Source organism: Oncorhynchus keta, chromosome 28, assembly GCF_023373465.1.
Source record: "Oncorhynchus keta strain PuntledgeMale-10-30-2019 chromosome 28, Oket_V2, whole genome shotgun sequence".
Classification (NCBI taxonomy): domain Eukaryota; kingdom Metazoa; phylum Chordata; class Actinopteri; order Salmoniformes; family Salmonidae; genus Oncorhynchus; species Oncorhynchus keta.
The window spans coordinates 72,928,966-72,946,012 of record NC_068448.1 but is presented as its reverse complement, the minus strand read 5'-3'; positions in this window follow the sequence as shown (position 1 = coordinate 72,946,012).

Genomic DNA, 17,047 nt, shown 5'->3' with positions numbered 1-17,047 from the left:
GTGACATCGGGTGGTGTAGGTGTCCTGGAGGGCAGGTAGTTTGCCCCCGGTGATGCATTGTGCAGACCTCACTACCCTCTGGAGAGCCTCTGGAGAGCCTTACAGTTGTGGGCGGAGCAGTTGCCGTACCAGGCGGTGATACAGCCCGCCAGGATGCTCTCGATTGTGCATCTGTAGAAGTTTGTGAGTGCTTTTGGTGACAAGCCAAATTTCTTCAGCCTCCTGAGGTTGAAGAGGTGCTGCTGCGCCTTCTTCACGATGCTGTCTGTGTGGGTGGACCAATTCAGTTAGTCTGTGATGTGTACGCCGAGGAACTTAAAACTTACTACCCTTACTCCCCTCCCCACGACTGTTCCATCAATGTGGATAGGGGGGGTGTTCCCTCTGCTGTTTCCTGAAGTCCACAATCACCTCCTTAGTTTTGTTGTAGCCATATACACAACTGTAATTTTGCACACAAGAAAACACGTGATGTTGAAGAGAAGCCCCACGAAGACTGGTAGCCCAAGATGTGCTAAAACATCACACACCAGAACCATTGATTCTGGAAAATGGACAGAAGGATAGCCCCATTCAGCTAAATGAAAGAATGGCGCCAAAGGGGATGGCTGCAGTTTTATGAGCTCCTAACCAACTGTGCTATTTTGTGTGTTCTCTTTGCATTGTTTGTAACTTATTTTGTACATAAGGTTGATGCTACCGTCTCTTATAACCGAAAAGAGATTCTGGACTTCAGAACAGCGATTACTCACCTCAAACTGGGTGAAGATGTTTTCTTTAATGAGTCTGATGCAAAGGATATAATGCTGCTCCCAGACCAGGCCCAAATCCTTGTCATTCCCATGAAGAAAAGAAGAGAATACAGGGGGCGGAGATCAGGGTGCCTTGTGAGAGGTTGTCGGCAAATAGTTAACCCGCTTCTACCATCCATTCTATTGGCTAACCTGCAATCTATGGAGAATAAACTGGATGAGCTCCGTTCGAGACTATCCTACCAACGGGACTTTCAAAACTGTAGTATCTTATGTTTCACTGAGTTATGGCTGAACGACAACACAGATATTATACAGTTGGATGGGTTTTCTGTGCATTGGCAGGACAGAACAGTTAGATCCGGTAAGATGAGGGGTGGGGGTGTGTGTCTGTTTGTCAATAACAGCTGGTGCTGTTAACTGCATTGTTGTTTAAGGGCTTGTATAAGTAAGCTATTTACAGTAAGGTTATTATTGTTATTTTATTGTGTCACTTATTTGTTTATTTAATTTTTTTACTTTAGTTTATTTAGTAAATATTTTCTTAACTCTATTTTCTTAAATGCATTGTTGTTTAAGGGCTTGTAAGTAAGATATTTCCAGTAATATCTGTTGTATTTGGTGCATGTGACAAATAAAAATGTATTTGATTTGAAAGGGTAACGTTAAATGCACAGCCATTTTCAGCATTACCTCAGAGCACAAGCTATAGGCTACATTGGTCACTGTACCTATACCCGTCAAATAACGCACAGCTGTATGTCCATCAATAGCAATTAGACCCGCAAAAAAAGCAATGACATCACATCTAAAATATGTATTGAAGTAATGGCCTGAACTATACATTACATTTAAAAATCTGCCAAACAACCAGTAGGCTTACATGAGAGAGAACCTGGCAAGGCTGCCAGGGTCATAAATGTTGTAGCTTACCATTTAGATGAGTCGCAGCTTCCACCATGCTGTGTTGAACCTCAGGAGAAGTTTCTGATTCCATTTTCTTCCTGGTGAAATGTACTTCAGGTCCCTCTCAGCTGGACAAGCTGGACGTTTCTTCGATGTAACATGCTGAACCTTTTGGTGATCAGGCTGCTCTGTGAGCTCATCATTGTACTTGAGATGGTGGTCTTCCATTTTTTTTTTCACTTGGGAGTGCCCAGCCATTTTGGAATATCCAGCTCGCCCCTAACAAAACTGAACAAAGCTAGTAGCAACTAGCTAGCCTATTATTATCTGTACATTTGGGGGGGAAATGGTTCCAAAAGGGTGGTTCAGCTGTCCCCATAGGAGAACCCTTTTTGTTTCCATGTAGAACCCTCTGTGGAAAGGGTTGTAATACTGAACACACATATAAATGCAACATGCAAAAATGCAAAGTTTTTACTGAGTTATAGTTCATATAAGGAAATCAGTCAATTTAAATCAATGTAATTAGGCCCTAATCTATTTCACATGTAGCTCCAACTCCAAAAAGTTCTGGGACACTGTGAAGTCCATGGAGAACAAGAGCACCTCCTCTCAGCTGCCCACTGCACTGAGGCTAGGAAACACGGTCTCCACCGATAAATCCATGATTATCGAAAACTTCAATAAGCACTTCTCAACGGCTGGCCATGCCTTCCGCCTGGCTACTCCAACCTCGGCCAACAGCTCCGCCCCGTAGTTCCTCACCCAAGCCTCTCCAGGTTCTCCTTTACCCAAATCCAGATAGCAGATGTTCTGAAAGAGCTGCAAAACCTGGACCCGTACAAATCAGCTGGGCTTGACAATCTGGACCCGCTATTTCTGAAACTATCTGCCGCCATTGTCGCAACCCCTATCACCAGCCTGTTCAACCTCTCTTTCATATCGTCTGAGATCCCCAAGGATTGAAAGCTGCCGCAGTCATCCCCCTCTTCAAAGGAGGAGACACCCTGGACCCAAACTGCTATAGACCTATATCCATCCTGCCCTGCCTATCTAAGGTCTTCAAAGCCAAGTCAACAAACAGGTCACTGACCATCTCGAATCCCACCGTACCTTCTCCGCTGTGCAATCTGGTTTCCGAGCCGGTCACGGGTGCACCTCAGCCACACTCAAGGTACTAAATGATATCATAACCGCCATCGATAAAAGACAGTACTGTGCAGCCGTCTTCATCGACCTCGCCAAGGCTTTCGACTCTGTCAATCACCAAATTCTTATCGGCAGACTCAACAGCCTCGGTTTTTCGGATGACTGCCTTGCCTGGTTCACCAATTACTTTGCAGACAGAGTTCAGTGTGTCAAATCAGAGGGCATGCTGTCCGGTCCTCTGGCAGTCTCTATGGGGTGCCACAGGGTTCAATTCTCGGGCCGACTCTTTCTCTGTATATATCAATGATGTTGCTCTTGCTGCGGGCGATTCCCTGATCCACCTCTACGCAGACGACACCATTCTATATACTTTCGGCCCGTCATTGGACACTGTGCTATCAAACCTCCAAACGAGCTTCAATGCCATACAGCACTCCTTCCGTGGCCTCCAACTGCTCTTAAACGCGAGTAAAACCAAATGCATGCTTTTCAACCGATCGCTGCCTGCACCTGCATGCCCGACTAGCATCACCACCCTGGATGGTTCCAACCTTGAATATGTGGACATCTATAAGTACCTAGGTGTCTGGCTAGACTGCAAACTCTCCTTCCAGACTCACATCAAACATCTCCAATCAAAAATCAAATCCAGAGTCGGCTTTCTATTCCGCAACAAAGCCTCCTTCACTCACGCTGCCAAGCTTACCCTAGTAAAACTGACTATCCTACCGATCCTCGACTTCGGCGATGTCATCTACAAAATGGCTTCCAACACTCTACTCAGCAAACTGGATGCAGTCTATCACAGTGCCATCCGTTTTGTCACTAAAGCACCTTATACCACCCACCACTGCGACTTGTATGCTCTAGTCGGCTGGCCCTCACTACATATTCGTCGCCAGACCCACTGGCTCCAGGTCATTTACAAGTCCATGCTAGGTAAAGCTCCGCCTTATCTCAGTTCACTGGTCACGATGGCAACACCCATCCGTAGCACGCGCTCCAGCAGGTGTATCTCACTGATCATCCCTAAAGCCAACACCTCATTTGGCCGCCTTCGTTCCAGTACTCTGCTGCCTGTGACTGGAACGAATTGCAAAAAATCGCTGAAGTTGGAGACTTTTATCTCCCTCACCAACTTCAAACATCAGCTATCCGAGCAGCTAACCGATCGCTGCAGCTGTACATAGTCTATAGGTAAATAGCTCACCCTTATTCACCTGCCTCATTCCCATACTGTTTTTATACTGTTTTTATTTATTTACTTTTCTGCTCTTTTTGCACACCAATATCACCAATATCTCTACCTGTACATGCCCATCTGATCATTTATCACTCCAGTGTTAATCTGCAAAATTGTATTATTCGCCTACCTCCTCATGCCTTTTGCACACATTGTATATAGATTGCCCATTTTTTTCTACTGTGTTATTGACTAGTTAATTGTTTACTCCATGTGTAACTCTGTGTTGTCTGTTCACACTGCTATGCTTTATCTTGGCCAGGTCGCAGTTGCAAATGAGAACTTGTTCTCAACTAGCCTACCTGGTTAAATAAAGGTGAAAAAAAAAAAAAAAAAAAAAAAAAAAAAAAAAAAAAAATGACTGGTAATACAGATATGCATCTGAAAACCAATCCTTATCTGGTGTGACCACCATTTGCCTCATGCAGCATGACACATCTCCTTCGCATAGAGTTGTTCAGGCTGTTGATTGTGGCCTGTGGAATGTTGTCCCACTCTTCTTCAATGGCTGTGAGAAGTTGCTGGATATTGTTGGAAACTGGAACACGCTGTTGTACACATCGATCCAGAGCATTCCAAATAAGCTCAATTGGTGACATGTCTGGTGGGTATGCAGGCAATGGAAGAACTGGGACATTTTCAGCTTCCAGGAATTGTGTAGAGGTCCTTGCGACATGGGGCCATACATTACCATGCTGAAACATGAGGTGATGGCGGTAGATGAATGACACGACAATGGGCCTCAGGATCTCGTCACCGTATCTGCATTTAAATTGCCATTGATAAAATGCAATTGTGTTTGTTGTCCGTAGGTTATGCCTGCCCATACCATAACCTCACCGCCACCATGGGGCACTCTGTTCAGAACGTTGACATCAGCAAACCGCTTGCCCACACGACGCCATACACGTGGTCTGCAGTTGTGAGGCCGGTTGGATGTACTGTCAAATTCTCTCAAAGGATGTTGGGGGTGGCAATTCTGGTTTGACATTTCCTGTGTAATGATCATGTTGTTTAATCAGCTTGTTGACATGCCACACCTGTCAGGTGGATGGGTTATCTTGGCAAAGGAGAAATGCTCACTAACAGAGATGTAAACACATTTGTGCATAGAGTCTGTGAGAAAATAAAATAGTAACTTTGACCTCAACCTGGATGGTATCCAATGAGCTTCCTAAATAAGGTAATGAACTACTTTGCACGGCTCGGTACCTAATCAAAATTATTTCAAATAACCTATTATTACACCCCCTACCTTCCCCTCATCAGATCATGATCACATACTTTAACCAGAACCTAACCGTAAGCATTTAAAATGTCAACTTCAATTGGGTACGGACTTTCCAAGGATCCCGGGTGGCACGGACAACAGCCTCTCCCCGCTAACCATGTTAGTGTATTAGCTAAACCTGATCACTTTACTAGTAGTAGGCAAACATTTGGAGGCACAGAACGAAAGGAAAATATTGTGAGTCTGATAAAATAATCTGATGTATTGTGTAGCATGTAACAGTGTTGTATTAGTTAGATCGGGTTGAAGTACAATGCCTCCATTGATTTAATAACAACATTGCATATATTCTGTAGGTTCCAATCAACCCAAGATGATGAACCCTGAATATCTAACAAAGTGCATGACAAGGTGACCATTAGGAAGCCAGCTGTTCTCAACCCCTACATTGTCCCATTCTTCCAAAAGCACACTGAGTTTGAATGAAGACCTCCAGTGAGGTAATTGTACACACACACACACACACACACACACACACACACACACACACACACACACACACACACACACACACACACACACACACACACACACACACACACACACACACACACACACACACACACACACACACACACACCAGCTTGATATGTCCCTTGTCACCTGTCTTTTTACTCAATCTATTCTTTCTTTTTCTTGTCCTAGGTGTGAGAAAAGCTGACAAATCAGAACTGAGGAGGATTGTTACCGAGCGCCATGAGGCACACCAGATGCTCTCCTGCCCAAACTGTCCCGTTTCACCACCTCTGAACCCCGTTAGCCGGAATGGAGTTGCCCCTGGTCATAGATCTAGGATTGTACCCAGACACTCTAGCCACTTTCAGTTGAATTGTAAACAACTGCTATGTCCTAGAAACTTAGTTACAGTGTGTAATGGTAGCTGAGATATGTGTGTTGTTTGTATAAAAATATAATTAATCCAACTCAAATAATATTTTCATAACAAGCAAAAGCCTACAAGTGTTACTTTGTTCCCTGGTCTCCCTCTACTGAGAAGATGTATACCAGTTGTTTGTTTCTTCATCCACAAGGGGGCTCTGTGATACACACATTCACAGTCAAATGTTCCAATCCAGGAGCCAAATTTAACACAATAAAGTCAGTTACAACATGAGGTAATGAACAAAGCTGACCCTCCTGTAATAATTCCCAAAATGTAAATAGAAAATAATTTCCCCACAATTCCCATTGAGTTTCTTTAAACAATAATAATAATAATAATAATAATATATCCCATTCAGGAGATGCTTCAGAGTATAACAGAGTAGCAAGGCTAAGACAGTGCTAGCAAGCAACTCAGGCTGAGAGGCACTTAGTGTCCAAAGTAACACAGGAAATCAAACCTAGATATAAGGCACTTCAGACAGACCGGTCAAAATGGAAGCACCAGCTGACTACCAGTACTCCACTGATTGAAGTACCATCCTTTATTTGACTAGTTGTAGATGTAGTATCTTCCTTTATTATAAGACTCGGAGCTCGGGTGCAGTGGACATAAAGTCTCCCCTCTATATTGGAAGAGTTGGCGTATCTCCCCATTGGAAACGCCTCAGTGGCTCTGAGTTTGTAATATGTCACGGACAGACACTTCATGAGGTGCATTTAATGTTGATTTAATGAGGTTCGGTGTTGAAGACAGGCTCCTGAAGGTCATACTGTTGATTTAATGAGGTTCGGTGTTGAAGACAGGCTCCTGAAGGTCATACTGTTGATTTAATGAGGTGCGGCATTAAAGACAGGCTCCTGAAAGTCATACTGTTGATTTAATGAGGTTCGGTGTTGAAGACAGGCTCCTGAAGGTCATACTGTTGATTTAATGAGGTTCGGTGTTGAAGACAGGCTCCTGAAGGTCATACTGTTGATTTAATGAGGTGCGGCATTAAAGACAGGCTCCTGAAAGTCATACTGTTGATTTAATGAGGTTCGGTGTTGAAGACAGGCTCCTGAAGGTCATACTGTTGATTTAATGAGGTGCGGCATTAAAGACAGGCTCCTGAAGGTCATACTGTTGATTTAATGAGGTGCGGCATTAAAGACAGGCTCCTGAAGGTCATACTGTTGATTTAATGAGGTGCTGCATTAAAGACAGGCTCCTGAAGGTCATACTGTTGATTTAATGAGGTTCGGTGTTGAAGACAGGCTCCTGAAGGTCATACTGTTGATTTAATGAGGTGCGGCATTAAAGACAGGCTCCTGAAGGTCATACTGTTGATTTAATGAGGTTCGGTGTTGAAGACAGGCTCCTGAAGGTCATACTGTTGATTTAATGAGGTGCGGCATTAAAGACAGGCTCCTGAAGGTCATACTGTTGATTTAATGAGGTGCGGCATTAAAGACAGGCTCCTGAAAGTCATACTGTTGATTTAATGAGGTGCGGCATTAAAGACAGGCTCCTGAAGGTCATACTGTTGATTTAATGAGGTGCGGCATTAAAGACAGGCTCCTGAAGGTCATACTGTTGATTTAATGAGGTGCGGCATTAAAGACAGGCTCCTTAAGGTCATATTGTTGATTTAATGAGGGTGTTGTGATAATTTTGACAGTGGTGTAAAGTACTTAAGTAAACATACTTTAAAGTACTACTTATGTAGTTTTGGGGGGTATCAGTACTTTACTATTGATATTTTCCACAACTTTTACTTTTACTTCACTACATTCCGAAAGAAAATAATGTACTTTTTACTCCATATATTTTCCCCTGACACCCAAAGTACTTGTTACATTTTGAATGCTTAACAGGACAGGAAAAATTCACACACTTATCAAGAGAACATCCCTGGTCATCCTTACTCCTATGATCTAGCGGATTCACTAAAGACAAATGCTTTGTTTGTAAATGATATCTGTAAATTAAAAGAACAAGAAAATGGTGCCGTCTGGTTTGCTTAATAATATAAGGAATTTTAATTGATTTGTACTTATAGTTTTACTTTGTTACTTACAGGTGAAGTCGGAAGTTTACACACACCTTAGCCAAATACATTTAAACTCAGTTTATCATAATTCCTGACACTTAATCCTAGTAAAAATGGCCTGACTTAAATTAATTAGGATCACCACTTTATTTTAAGAATGTGAAATGTCAGAATAATAGTAAAGAGAATGATTTATTTCAGCTTTTATTTCTTTCATCACATTCCCAGTGGGTCAGAAGTTTACATACACTCAATTAGTATTTTGTAGCATTGCCTTTAAATTGTTTAACTTGGGTCAAACGTTTCAGGTAGCCTTCTGCAAGCTGCCCACAATAAATTGGGTACATTTTGGGCCATTCCTCCTGACAGAGCTGGAGTAACTAAGACAGGTTAGTAAGACCTTGCTCGCACACGCTTTTTCAGTTCTGACCACAATTGTTGTATGGGAATGAGGTCAGAGCTTTGTGATGTCCACTCCAATACCTTGACTTTGTTGGCCTAAGCCATTTTGCCACAACTTTGGAAGTATGCTTGGGGTCATTGTCCATTTGGAAGACCCATTTGCGACCAAGCCTTATCTTGAGATGTTGCTTCAATATATCCACATAATTTTCCTTCTTCGTGATGACATTTATTTTGTGAAATGCACCTGTCCCTCCTGCAGAAAAGCACCCCCGTGCTTCACGGTTGGGATGGTGTTCTTCGGCTTGCAAGCCTCCCTTTCTTTCCTCCAAACATACGATGGTCATTATGGCCAAACAGTTCTATTTATGTTTCATCAGACCAGAGGATATTTCTCCAAAAAGTACGATCTTTGTCTCCATGTAGAGTTGCAAACCATAGTCTGGCTTTTTTATAGCAGTTATGGAGCAATGGCTTCTTCCTTGCTGAGTGGACTTTTAGGTTATGTCGATTTAGTCCTAGTTTTACTGTGGATTTAGACACCTTTGTACCTGTTTCCTCCAGCATCTCCACATGGTCCTTTGCTGTTGTTCTGGGAATGATTTGCACTTTTCGCACCAAAGTACGTTCATCTTTAGGAGACGGAACGCTTCTCCTTACTGAGCGGTATGACGGCTGTGTGGTCCAATGGTGTTTATACTTGCGTACTATTGTTTGTACAGATGAACGTGGTACCTTCAGGCGTTTGGAAAATGCTCCCAAGGATGAACCCGACTTGTGGAGGTCTACAATTTTTTGTTCTGAGGTCTTGGCTGATTTCTTTTGATTTTCCCATGATGTCAAGCAAAGAGGCACTGAAAGTAGGCCTTGAAATGCATCCACAGGTACACCTACAATTGACTCAAATTATGTAAATTTGCCTCTCAGAAGCTTCTAAAGCCATGATATAATTCTCTGGAATTTTCCAAGCTGTTTAATAAAGGCACAGTCAAGTTAGTGTATGTAAACTTCTGACCCACTAGAATTGTGATGCAGTGAATTACAAGTGAAATAATCTGTCTGTAAACAATTATTGGATAAATGACTTGTGTCATGCACAAAGTAGATGTCCTAATTGACTTGTCAAAACTATTGTTTGTTAAGAAGAAATTTGTGGAGTGGTTGAAAAATGAGTTTTAATGACTCCAACCTAAAGGTATATAAACTTCCAACTTCAACTGTATGTATATTTTCTGCAATTACAATTACTTTTAATACTTAAGTATATTTAAAACCAAATGCTTTTAGACGTTTATAGTAGTATTTCCCTTTTACTTGAGTCATTTTGAATTGGGTACTTTTTCCATCACTGCATTTTGAATTGTTAACACTTGAAGGTCATGGGTCCTCCTCACCTAAAATCTTCATTGCTGGCTACTGTTGATAATCTATTCTTATTGGCACAAGATACCTTTGCAGAAGTGTTATTGAGTACGTTGATGTTATTATTGTTCCCTAGGAGAAATCTTCCATGTGTCATATGTTTAGGAGCAACTCCCCTCCTGATCCATCCCCATAAAACAACACCTCAGATAAAGGGGATTAGTCTATTAGTCTTTCAATTCACTTTATTCATTCTATCCTATATGCTTGAATCAAAATGAGAAAAATGTAATTGAATTTAAACATTATAATAACAAGATATATCCTGGATTTCAAGGACTGGTTAATGGGGAACATACTATTTTCTCCATATTCTCTCTCAAATATATTGTTTTTACATTGTGACTTGGCAAGTATATACCTGTGAATTCTACTTAGTGGTACCTAATGACATATATTAGATTACTTAAAAAGTCAACTAACATGTCTACTGATAAGCAGACAACCAGATGAGGTGTGTGCCGTACTAATTAATGACCTTAATTCATCAAGGGAGGAGCAAAAGCCTGCAGACACTCGACCCTCCGTGGAATGAGCTTGACACTGCTCTAGGCTTTAACAATATTAACCAGCACACAATTTGGCAAAACCTCGGAGCTGCATGGGATGATAAGAGGGATGAGCACGTTTTCATCTGCTTTTGTTTTCGATACAGGAGTAATCCATCAATCGAGGAAATGTTCAACATCATATGATTTTGCGTTGGAATTCATTAACCATTACAGTCAAGGGGTGTGTGTGTGTGTTTGGGGGGGGGGGGTATCCTGCAGATGTGAGGATTGGGTTTCATAGGGGCATACTTTTCCTGGGCACCTCCATGAGACTGGGGTTTTAAGGGCCACACACACAAGTTAACCTCAGCAACTTTCAGCTCCACCTTTTGTTCAAATGCTCAAAGGATCAGATGAACTTACATATAGGTTCACAACAAACAAAAAAATATATATTGCTAATTTGAGTCTGTTTCTGTCTGTAATTGTAATTCAAAGTAATTATTTTGGATTAATCTCATTGGTTAGGCCTACATCTTATGTTTCATAATATAAAAATACAACATGCATTACCATAAATAATTGAGATGAAATCTGTTGGAGTATTTATTTACCGTCACGGTAAGAGTAATGATGTGTTGACAGAGGTGATTTTTGCACTTGCAGTGGAGAGGATATAGATAGAAGGATCCCGACAGCACTACAAAGTCAGAGGGCAAGGTGATCACTGACCTGACTTTCAAGCCAAGGCACAGCACCAAACAGTGTTTGGTTCATAATAATTCAACATCTTCAAGTGTGGAATGGACCGTGTTTGTTTCCCCAACAAAAGCCATGCAGTGAGAAGGTGTCTGCATTTTACGGCCTATAGGCCAATAGCATATTCCATAAGAAGTGTTTGACTTGCAGTACCCCAGAAACATAGGTTATTTACAGAGGTGATGGAAAGATAACCAGCGAGACAAAGATCATATTCAACAAATAACAAATGTCTCCCAAAAGAGACTTTCCCCAAGGTTGGTCTTGAAACTCTGCCATTGAAAAAAACACATGTACACTGTGTACACACACATATATATATATGTTTAACGAATACATCATTAATGTGATTGTTTCGAATAAGTGTGATTGTTTCGAATTGTTTCGAATCTACGCATTTGAAAATACTTTGATCATGGGAATGCCACACGCCCATAATCTCACCCAATGAAAAACACAAAAAAAAGGTAGAAAGAAAGAAAGTCCAAAAAAGTAAATAAAGGTTTTGACTGAGGAGGAAGGTGTTGGTAAAAATCCCCCCGCAGAGAGTAACACCTGAGGTGTTGTTATCAACAGGGGAAGCACTCTCAGGGCTCAGTGACAAGCACTTCACACTCTACCACGCTCAAAGGCCTCTGCTTGCATTTGGCAGCACACACCAGTGGTGAAGAATAGCCCCCCGCCTGATGCCGATCTATCAGCCAGTTCCTCCAGCCGCCTGTAGTAGTGGGCCTTCCACAGCTGCGTGAGACTTTTCTTTGCAGTGTGTGTGTGTGTGTGTGTGTGTGTGTGTGTGTGTGTGTGTGTGTGTGTGTGTGTGTGTGTGTGTGTGTGTGTGTGTGTGTGTGTGTGTGTGTGTGTGTGTGTGTGTGTGTGTGTGTGTGTGCGTGCGTGTGTCAGACTGCATCCAAAAACGCTGATCACAGTGGGTTTTCGACACACCCGTGGGAATAGAGAGCTCTCGGTCTGCATCCCGAGGCGTTGTTCGTTTAACCTCTATAACTCCCAGATCTAACACGGCTGTGACTGTTGTATGTGTCTCTGGTTCACACAGTGGTTGTTTATCAAACACCGGATTTACTGTACGTCTCGCTACAATTTCAGATGTTTTGTGAGAACATACTGAGAATGCTATTGTGTGCAAAAAGCAGTGCTGTTTTGGTTTAGATTTTAACTCAAAGATTAAATTCAGCTTTTTGACCTGGGAAAAATGTATTCCTGAAAATCGGTACGAGATACTTCATGATATCTACTAGTTCAAGGATCATCAACTGCATTCATCCGAGGGCCAAGCAGATAGTAGGGGCTGGAACATAATCATTTCAAACCTTGCTTACATTTGTATACGAGCACATGTGTCTCTATTTTATGCGTGGGAATACTTGGGAACAGATTTACAAATATTAAAATCCCTTGAAACTGATTTTACGGTGTTTTTACAGTCTTTTATATCCAACAATGAAAATGTTTTAAAAATCAGGAAAACGACTGCTTTCTTTGCACACAAACTAAATGTAATATAATTTTCCTACCGTACAATAACTGAAGTCTTATGACATTCAAAATCATTTCCTGAATGAGTTAATTGACATTTAGTTCTCGGAGTGTGTTAGCCAGGTACTAAGTGACAGGCTGAGAAGCATATCAATAGACAGGCCAGGTGTGCCTGATCCTGCTGGGTTTGACACTGTCTTTCCCCACACTGTTTATGGTGCATCTCACATTACTAAGGGCAGAATTAGGGTCCGTTGGTCGAGCTCAGCAGTAATCAGCACCTAGTCTGAATACTTTCCCCTCCCGTGTTTGTATGGGTATCACTGCTTATTTACTTTCTTTCTCCCTCATTACTACCATGCTCTAAACACTTGCCGGAGAACCTAGGGGTTACCGAATCTTAAATGGCACATTTGGTTGTTTACGCGCAACACTAAGATCCGGCTTGTCTAACACTGTTTGAATGTTAAACGCGTAGACCTTTTGTGGACTAAAATGTGTCTCTATAAGTATGTGTGTTTGTAGTACTTGTTCTAGTCTTTGTAAGACATTTCTCTCAATGATCATTGTGAGTTTAAGTCAGGATAGTGTATTGTATGACCCAGGAAGGGCAACATTTTACAGCTTGATTTGTGTAAATAGATATGGAGTCAAGGTGGTAATGAAACAGGAGGAAAATAACAAATTAGCTATGTTTTTTTGTGTGTAATGTGTTAGGGGGGTAAAAACAAACAAATACAATACTGGAAAAAGTCTCACAATTTATGTATAAAAACAACTTTGTTCGACATGCTACTTTTATGAAAAAAACCTTGAGCCATGCAAAAAAAACAACAAAAAAATAATAATATTGTGGGAGTCAAAAGTACCATTCTTACTAGGAGTTTTGATATGTAGCATTTTAGATAGAAAATGACTCAAAATAGAAAATGACTCAATTAAAAGTGAAAATGACCCAGTAAAATACTAATTGAGTAAAAGTCTAAAAGTATTTAAAATATACCCACCCATACCGGATCTGGGATAATTGTCATCAGCAACGTTGAATAGCATAGCGCTACAGTCAAATAATATTACTAGACAATATTCATATTAATGAAATCACAAGTGCAATATTGCAAAACACAGTTTAGCCTTTTGTTAATCCACCTGTCGTCTCAGATTATGAAATTATGCTTTACAGCGAAAGCAATACAAGCGTTTGTGTAAGTTTATCGATCGCTCGACAAAACAATAAGTACACTTAGCATCAGGTAACTTGGTCACGAAAATCAGAAAAGCAATCAAATTACTCGTTTACCTTTGATGATCTTCGGATGTTTTCACTCACGAGACTCCCAGTTGCACAACAAATGTTCCTTTTGTTCCATAAAGATATTTTTATATCCAAATAACTCCGTTAGTTTGGTGCGTTATGCCCAGGAATCCACCGGAAAGAGCGGTCACGACAAAGCAGACAAAAATTCAAAATTATATCCATAATGTCCACAGAAACATGTCAGATGTTTTTTATAATCAATCCTCAGGGTGTTTTTCAAATATCTATTCGATAATATATCAACCGGGACAGGTGGCTTTTCACTAGGACCGGGAGTAACAATGGCCGCCTTTCTCTTTTGCGCACAATTCACTCTAAGAGCCCCCACCTATCCACTTACGAAATGTGGTCATTCACGCTCATTCTTCAAAATAAATGCCTGAAACTATGTCTGAAGACTGTTGACACCTTGAGGAAGCGATAGGAAAAGGAATCTGGTTGATATCCCTTTAAATAGAGCAATGGGAGGCTATGGAACATGGAGTTTTCAAAATAGAAGCCACTTCCTGGTTTGATTTTTCTCAGGGTTTCGACCGCGATATCAGTTCTATTATACTCACAGACAATATTTTGACAGTTTTGGAAACTTTAGAGTGTTTTCTATCCTAATCTGTCAATTATATGCATATTCTAGCATCTGGTCCTGAGACATAGGCCGTTTACTTTGGGAATGTTATTTTTCCAAACATAAAAATAGTGCCCCCTAGCTTCAAGAGGTTAAGTATTAAAAGTAAATGTAATTGCTAAAATGTACTTAAGTATCAAAGTAAAAGTATAAATAATTTCAAACTCCTTATATTAAGGAAAGCAGATGGCACAATTTTCTTGTTTTTTAATAAAATTTACAAAAAAAGCATTGGTGTTTAGTGAGCCACCATTTTCCTGTCCTGCTAAGCAGTATTTTTGGGTGTCAGGGAAATGTATGGAGTAAAAAGTACATTATTTTCCTTAGAAATGTAGTGAAGTAAAAACAAAAGTTGTCAAAAATATAAATAGTAAAGTGAAGTATAGATACCCCTAAAAATGACTTAAGTAGTACTTTAAAGTATTTTTGACTTAAGTACTTTACACCACTGTATAAAACGGAGATAAATGTATGCATTTTCCTGTTTCATAAATATATTGTTCAAAACAAGCAAACAAACAGTTACTTACTACTCTGCCCCTCAGTGATTGCCTCCAGCAGCAGCTCCGCCTCTATGGGCATATAGATCATGTAAATATTGCTTGGATTGTTTTGCTAGCTATTTATTATGGAGGGGGAACTGCCCCAATAAAATCACAGAATTTCATAGCATAAATTATAACAGCACTAAGTAAAGGTAGTCTTTTCAGGTGTTCAAATGTGCATCCGTTCAGACAGAATTTCTGGGTCTGCTCTAATCTCCCTCCCAATGAGTCTCTGGCACCAGACAGTTTACGTACTTCCCCACTTAAGACTAAAATCAAAAAGCTTATTGTAATGAACTTGTAAGCAAATAATTATAACAGTCAGGGGAGTAACGTTCACTTGTGACGGGGCGGACATGTCCCCCCCCCCCCACAATCTGAAAGTGCATTTTTTGTCCTCCCCCAGTTTTATCAATGGAATGTGATACTAAACTAGGTAATGGTGTGCTTTAGGACCATGCGGACGCCTCCGAGTGATTGGGTAGGCTGTTTGGAGTGTTTATCTGACTGGATAAAAAATATATATATTATTATTATATTGGGGCGGCAGGGTAGCCTAGTGGTTAGAGTGTTGGACTAGTAACCGGAAGGTTACAAGTTCAAACCCCCGAGCTGACAAGGTACAAATCTGTCGTTCTGCCCCTGAACAGGCTGTTAACCCACTGTTCCTATGCTGTCATTGAAAATAAGAATTTGTTCTTAACTGACTTGCCAGGTTAAATAAAGGTAAAATAAAAATAAATATCCCCTCCACTTCTAAAACTAAAGTTGCGGCCCTGATAAAAGTCATGGGAGCCTGGGACCTGATGAACCGAACAACTACATCAAACGAGAGTGGAAGGACAGAGGGAAGGACGAGCTAGAACTTTCTCCTTGCGGATCTGGTAGGACAAAAAGCATGGCTAATTATATTGTTTCCCCCCATGTTGTTCATCAGGTTCTACTGTCAGTGACAGGGCGACGTCATGTGGACTAAAACAGCATTAAAAAAACACGTGTATCACAAAGCATGAAATGAATTAGCAAGCTACAGTAATTTTGAGAAACATTGAGAAATATTTTGGATTCACACATGTCCGGTGATATATATATTATTTTCAATCACATCTACTACAGGTGAATAACTATTACAGATTAAATCCACCGCTCAGTTTCTTTTAGCCCATCCCCCCTATCTCATAGGCCACAATCTCTCCATTTTCTTGTTCCATATATTTTTCAATTGTGCTGTGATGTCTTACATAGATTCTGAGCCTTTCAAATCCATATTATCAACATATTGTTATTTAAAAATGAATATTTTTGCTAAAAGTATTATTATATTGTTGATTCATTGCCTATGGTGCTATTTGTAGGGTTAATTTTAAACCAATGTTATGACTTTTTAGCCCCTCCTGAACATGTGACCAGAAACCATCTACAAGGGGGCAATACCAAAATAGATGATTCAGTGATTTGATATAACATTTTGTTGGTAGCAAGAATTTTGTATAGTTGTTGTTGCATATCAGTTCATAAGCCAAGTGCCATGAGATCAGAACATCGATGACATCTTCCCTGCTTTTGTGTAACCTGTGTGGCGCAGCTCTCAGCATTTCTGTCCTGAAAGGGAACTGTTCATTTGTTTTATTTATGCCAATTTTGATCTTTAATAATATAGGACAGACAAAAAACCTTCTCCGCCCTTCCACTTATATTCTCCAATTCTGTGGTAATTCTGCAATCAATTGGTTGT